General features: G+C 39.2%; 1 non-coding gene across 1 annotated transcript; it reads right to left on the reverse strand.

The window, feature by feature from the left end:
* Positions 1-4,426: 4,426 nt before the first annotated feature.
* TRNAS-CGA (transfer RNA serine (anticodon CGA)) lies at positions 4,427-4,508 on the reverse strand. The gene has a single exon. It is a non-coding gene; the product is annotated as a tRNA-Ser (tRNA).
* Positions 4,509-7,409: the final 2,901 nt, after the last annotated feature.

Here is a 7,409-nt window from a genome sequence, read left to right on the forward strand (position 1 = left end):
TTACGTATTTGTCACGTTCATCTTTTCTCGTGGATTTGAACTACAATTAAAGATTTTGCAGACTTATGGCAAGGTTTTTGATGACAATTTGCGACGTCCCGTATTTTACAGTAATTAAAAGATCCCAGTTTTTCCCTTATTTTTCCCAGTGAAAAAAAATATGATCATATTCATTCATTTGAATGTTTTTCGTGAAATACATTTTTGTTTACTTCGAATTGTTAGAAACTCTTTATTTCTCCAACCATCATCCATTTTGTTTGAAGAAAAGCAAATTTAATCATAAATTACATCTTTCGGCTACAATCAGTGATATTTCCCGCAATTTCCCGCATTTTCCTTGATGCGGTATGGTGCACCTAAATATGAAAGTGACGTTTTTATTTGAACCCATATGGATATTAGTCATATAAATTACATCAATTGAATGATTTTTCATTCAGTTACAATCGAATTACCAAGTCTGTCAGTGGACCAACAATGCCATCGCTGCGGACCACGATCCACGGACTATAGGAAGTTGAGAAACGCTGATATATTCGATTCACATAGATATTGCACAAGTTTCTGCCCGCGGGCCGAAAAGGTTGTGCAATGATGAACCCTGTTCTTTAAATCGGCTCTGGCTAATTTTTGTGTCTTAGAAATAGGATGACCATATTTGGTCGAGAAAAATACGGGATATTGGGTTAAATCGAGAAGCTATCCATACTTAGAATAAGACAACCATAATATTCTTTATGGGCATTCTATAATATTTTATCTTATCACGTGTATATATTGTTTATAATTTTCGTGCTTGTGTTTTTAATTGGGTTGCTGTGTTTTTGAAATATTTGACATCCATATTTGTTATGGGTGTATTTTTCTCAGCCACCTCATTGGGCATTTTGCTGTTGTGGCGTTGTATTTGCATTGAGCTTCCAAATAACGGAAAAAAACTGGATATTGCCAATTATCGTCGAAAATGGCACCAAAAATAAGCAAAGTTGCCAACTATTGCTGAAATCACAGAAAAGTTGCCAATCGCGGGGAAGGGAGCATTACTGCAAATTGTAATGAATTAAAAAAAGTGATGATAAATTCACTGGTCTCTCTATACAGCGAAAAAGCTTCAGAAACCAATGTAGCCGAATATTACTAATTCTCATTACTAATTACTTATTAATAGGCTCTAGTTTTTTGAGATAAAGTGAAAATTAAATTTCAATGGTAATAGCATAAGCCAGGGGTTTCCAAGGTTCTAGTTTGCGTGGAACCCCTTTGTGGTTATCATTGTTTCACGGAACCCTTGGTGATGCTGGTCCACAGAAATTTCAGTGATACTGTTTCGCAGAATCCTTGGTGATATGCTCCACGGAACCATTGATAGTAACGAGACTGTTTCACAGAAATCTTGGTAATGCTGTACTATAGAACTTTTAGGGATACTGTTCCACAGAACCCTTGGTGATAATATTCCACGGAACCCTTGATGGTTATGGGACTAACAGAACCAATATTTCTGTTAGTCTCAGACTCTAATGTTCCACGAATTCTGTGATGGTTACCAGGCTGTTCTACGGAACGCTATATGATTACGAGACTGTTCCACGGAACCCTATATGATTACAAGACTGTTCCACGGAGCCCCAATATATTTATAGGGTTGTCCAAGATATTTGCAGTGTCAAAACCAATGGAAATAAAATTTCCATATCGCGGAACCCACCGAAAGTCTCTTGTGGAGCCCGAGGGCAGGGTCGCAACTATGGTGAGCAGGCGCTAGACCCGAGGGGGCGCCACTTTCATTCTGAAACCTCTCCTTCAACATTGCAAGGGGGCGTCAAAATGCGCGCTTACCCCGGACGACCAAGCATCTAGTTACGGCCCTGCAAGAGGGTTCCGCGGAACAACAGTTGGAAATCTACGGCATAAGCAGCATGCACATCATATTGAAACTGTGCGTTATAAACAAAAATAATAAATCATTGCCAAAGATATTTCAGTGATTTTAGAATGATTTTGAAGCGATTGATTCTGAATCTCATTAGTTATGACAGATGGGCTCTAGTTTTTGAGATAACGTGAAAATTAAATTTCAATAGTAATAGTAATAATACCATAAACAGCTTACGAATCAAATTGAAACTGTGCACTATAAACAAATATAGTAAATGATTGACAAAGATAATTCAGTGATTTTAGGGTGCTAATCATGGGCCCCACATGGGGGCTGACAGGGCTCTAGTCCTGGGGCCCGGGATAGTTCTCATCATTTTTTGATTTTTCACGCTATAATTTAATTACAGAAGAGGCCCCGTTAAAAGTCTGACCGAGGGGCCCGCAAAAGATCCCAGCCTAGGGGCCCCGCTGCAGTATGGGGGGTGGGCATGGTGCTAATTCTGAATCTAGCATTGGTTTTATCGAATTGGCTCTAGTTTTTGATATTAATGCATACTTTCAACAATGTGAGTATATGTTGCTTAGGGGCCATTCAAGTATTACATAAGCAGATTTTCAGCCATTTTGACCCCCCCCCCCCATCAGCAAAAGTCAGCAAAACACTGACCCCCCTCCCCACGTCAGCAAAATTTCGTCAGTAGCTTAGAATATTTCATATCTTTAAAAAGAGGGGGTTGATGACGTAAGCAACCTTCAAACCCCCTACCCACTTGTCATCAGAAGTCAGCAGATCCTAACCCCCCCCCCCCCCCCCCGATGCTGAGGTAATACTTAATGACCCCTTACGTATTACTATTGAAATTCAATTTTCACTTAGTCTCGAAAACTAGAGTCAATCTGACAAAACGAATGCCAGATTCGGAATCAGCGCCCAAAAATGACTTCCAAATCACTAAAATATCTTTGCCAATGATTTAATGTATTTATTAATAATGCACAGTTTCAATGTGATTTATGTGTTATTTATGGATTGCCATTGAAATTCGTTTCTTAGTTTATCTCATAAACTAGAGCCAATCTGACAAAAGTAATGCCAGATTCAGAATCAGCAGTCCCCAATATACCCTAAAACCATTCAAATTACTCTGATTAAAACCAATATCATAAATAGTATATAAAGTTTTAAGACAGACCAATAAACACATACATAAAAATCATGGGGCGACGGTGCCGTCTTAACGCATGGGCCCAGGGGCCTCAAGGGAAGAGGGGCCTCACAGGAATTAGAACCGGTTGAATTTTTCGAAAATCTAGCAGGTAGGGCCTCCGAAAAATCACTTGGCCCGGGATCCCGGGATGCCCCCCCCTCTTAAGACGGCTCTGTGGGGCAATATATATATATGTGTGTGTGTGTGTGTACGTGTAACACATACGAGTACAGTCAAACCTCGTTAGTGCGTCACCCGGTTAACACGTAACTCCGCTTACCGGGTCACTTTTTGGAAGTCCCAATTGTCCTCAGGCAGGAATTGGCGCAACTATGGCTTACTCCGTTTAACGAGTCACTCCGCTTACTAAGTCATATTTTTGCTCTTTCAAGAGTCACTCATGAACGAGGTTTGACTGTATATATTAAACGATGTGTTTGCCACGAGAAAACATTTTGGTGTTATTTTCATGGATCTGCCCTGGACGGACATAGGTCCCTTGGGAGATCATACCCTTGTATACAGTTTGTGTGTAGTTCATGTGTCGTGTTGTTTTTGTTATGCTGTTGTATGTATGTATGTAGTTTATTCATACAAATAAATCTTTACTGTCTCTCTCTCTCTCTCAAAAAAAAAAAAAAGACTATACATAATATTTACGTATACAGTCAAACCTCGTTAATGAGTCACTCTTGGGAGAGCAAAAATATGACTTAGTAAGCGGAGTGACTCGTTATGCGGAGTAAGCCGTAGCTGTGCCAATTCCTGAATGAGGACAAAAGTGACCCGGTAAGCGGAGTGACGTGTTAACCGGGTGACGCACTAATGAGGTTTGACTGCATACACATTTTTTCTCTTTAATGCGTACACATTACAAAAAAAAAAAACGTAGCCAATTCAGCTTTTTTTCTTTGTCACATTCGTAGTCAGCACATTAGGAAATGGCGATTTTCATCACGGAAGCAGTTGTAGACCAGTGAGAAGAATATTCTTATTTATAGTCGTATAATTTCTGAGTTGGGAAGATAATTATAGCCGTCGGTTTTTGAAGAAGGAAAAGCCAATTTGTGTGGCTTCGTTGAAAATCGGGACATTTCTAGAAGAAAAATCGGGACGGGAACAGAAAGAGTGTCCGATGATACTGTCCCGGGAAATGCGTGCGGGACGTATGGCTACGTTGACTTCGAAAGCAAGTTGGACAGCAAACATTTTGCCGTTTTTTTTTGGCGTGAAATTTATGTTTTGATTTGAAAAAGAAAGAAAAAAACTATTTCTTACTAGTAAATGAAAGAAATAGTGAAGTAGAAGGAAGGGAAAAAAAAAGTGTACACGATCGCAGTCGACAGGATTCGAACCTGTGCGGGGAAACCCCAATGGATTTCGAGTCCATCGCCTTAACCACTCGGCCACGACTGCATGCTAGATTCCGCTTTACGAACCAATTTGAAACTGGTTTCTTTTTCGTTACAAGAAGCTGTGTTTATCCTCTATCTGGTGTGTGGGCTCCGCTAGAGTGCTTTGTTTATAAACGCGGTAATACACTATAAAAGTTTGATAAAAATTGTTTTATAAAACTTGGAAAATGTAGCCAATTCGTTAATTCGAGTGAACTTAACTGATTCGCCTATTGGTTGTATTTTTTCAAGTTTTATAAACGAACTTTTATAGTGTAATACCGGCTTTAAAAGTTTGATAAAAGTTCTTGTATAAAACTTGAGAAAAATGCAACCAATAACCGCATCGGTTATTACGTTTGAGCGAATGTAATCGATGCGCTTATTGGTTGTTTTTTTTAATTTTCTTCAAGTTTTGTAGATCGTTTATTGAACTTTTATGCCGTGATTAGGCCCCGGCATTACACTATACAAGTTTGTTGAAAGTTCGTTTATAAAACTTGATATACAACCAATAGGCGGATTAGTTACGTTTGTTCGAATGTAACAGGTGTGCTTATTGGTTACGTTTTTCAAATTTTGTAAAATAATTTTATCAAACTTTTATAGTGTAATACAGTCGAATCCCGTTATAACAAACGCCAAGAGACCGGAGGAATCACTTCGTTAAAACGAAATTTCGTTATAAAGGAATTCCGGGTTACCTAGCATTGTTCCCATGTAAACTTATTTGGGGGATTATAGAAAAGTTTTCGTTAAACGAGATTTTCGTTATAACGGTATTCGTTAAAACGGGATTCGACTGTACCAGCCTTACACTATAAAAGTTTGTTAAAATATATTTTACAAAACTGAAAAAAAAAATAATAATAGCGTATCGGTTACATAAAATGCTTATTGGTTGCATTTTTCAAGTGTTATCAAAGAGCTTTTAGAAAACTTTTATAGTAGCCTATATAGGCCGGGATTACATTATAAAAGCTTTTAAAAACTTTACTCATAAAACTTGAAAAATTCAATAAATAAGCGCATCGATTCCAATAAGCTTATTGGGGTTTTTCTTCTTCGAGTTTTGTAAAAGATCTTTTAACTAACTTTTATAATGTTATCCATAGGCGGAGATAAACTTGGAAGTCTGGGGGGGGGGGGCGTCAGCAAATTTTTAGCCATTTTTGACCCCTCCCCCCTCGCCAGAAAAATTTCGTCAGCACTGCCAAGGCCTCTAGTATCTAGTACTAGGAGTAGTATATTAGGAGTAAGAAGTAGAAGTGGTATCTAGGAGTAAGAAGTAGAAGTGGTATCTAGGAGTAAGAAGTAGAAGTGGTATCTAGGAGTAAGAAGTAGAAGTGGTATCTAGGAGTAAGAAGTAGAAGTGGTATCTAGGAGTAAGAAGTAGAAGTGGTATCTAGGAGTAAGAAGTAGTGTCTAGGAGGCTTTGGCACTGCCCCCACCTCCTAACACATACTGGTGGGGTCAGAAACGTTCGCGGGAGGGGGGCATAGGGGAATAGTGCGCCTCCCCCAGACCATAGTCTCCCAAACTTTTTGTTCCATCACCCCCTTCATCAGAAATTTTTTCCTCTCATCGCCCCCAACTCAAGTAAACCCATAGGCTCCTATGTTAAATCAGTAGGTTCTATCGCCCCCCTTGGACCATTTCATCGCCCATCAGGGGGCGATATTGCCCATTTTGGGAAACACTGCCCTAGACGAAAAAAAAGTAATGTAAAAAAACATTAAAATTAAAATTTCGAGAGAAAATGCCTTTATGTGTTATTATAATCGATTCTGTTAATTTCAATGCTATGGTGAGGACTCAAAATTTCTCTTTGAGAAATTCATTGCGACCCACCCTTTAAGCCATATATGGTAAATCCTTGACCCGCGGACCAAATGTGGCCCTGATGGTTACCTGATGAGACTTGCCCCCTCAAACCCAATTTTGTGAAAATGAACTAAGCGGTTACTTATGTTTACAGATAGCTTAAATAACCGGGGCACATTTTCATATCACTGAAATAGTCCCGTGGCACATTCAAAGACCACTTAAGTAACCCGCGACACAGTTCCAGAACACTTAAACGATCCGTGGCACATTTAGAGGTTGACATGTAGCACAATTTTAGAGCACTTAAGCGGCCCCCCCACACAGTGTGGTTGTACATCACTCAAGTTACCCGCGGAACATTCCCAGATAATTTAAGTGATACGTGGCATAATTACGGATCACTTGAGTGATGCGGTGCACAGTTCGGAAGCACTTGAGCACAGATTTCCATAGCATTTAAGCGGACCGGAAACATTTCCTGACCACTTGAAGGATCCGTGAAACATTTAGAGATCGCTGAAGTCGCTCTTTAGGGGACTTATCAATAGGGAGAATGTTAATTCAGGTGCCCACAAAGAAGTGAAAGATTTTTCTCGTTTTTCGCGCACCGAGTAAGATGTCATTAAGAATATTTCACATTTTTATAAAGGGTGGTTGATGACGTAAGCATCATCCAAACCCCCCGTCCGCCCTGGTCATCAAAAGTCAGCAACTCGGAAACCCCATCCTCCCCATCGATGCTGACGTAATACTTGAATGACCCCCTTACTTAATACAGTAGGACCTATCGATAACGGACATCTATAGGACCAAAAATTCTGTCCACTATTTGGGGAGGTACGATATAAAGTGGATCCTCGTTTATAAGACGTTTGGCTTTGGTCGCATAATTGGTTTCCTATACATTTTAAATATTAAAATGAACATGTTACTGTAAAAGTAATGCACCGGCAGTTATGAATAATCACCAATCGTCTCGACAAAAAAGTTCGAATAAATTTCTCTACATTTTATAAAAGGCGATTATGCATAATTCTCAAATAAAGTCTGATACATATGGAAAAAAAAATTATGACTTTTCTTCTCTTCATTAAAC

The sequence above is a fragment of the Pholcus phalangioides genome, unplaced genomic scaffold, assembly GCF_987345545.1.
Source record: "Pholcus phalangioides strain wild (caught in Gottingen) unplaced genomic scaffold, Ppha-v1.0 ptg000013l_1, whole genome shotgun sequence".
Taxonomy (NCBI): domain Eukaryota; kingdom Metazoa; phylum Arthropoda; class Arachnida; order Araneae; family Pholcidae; genus Pholcus; species Pholcus phalangioides.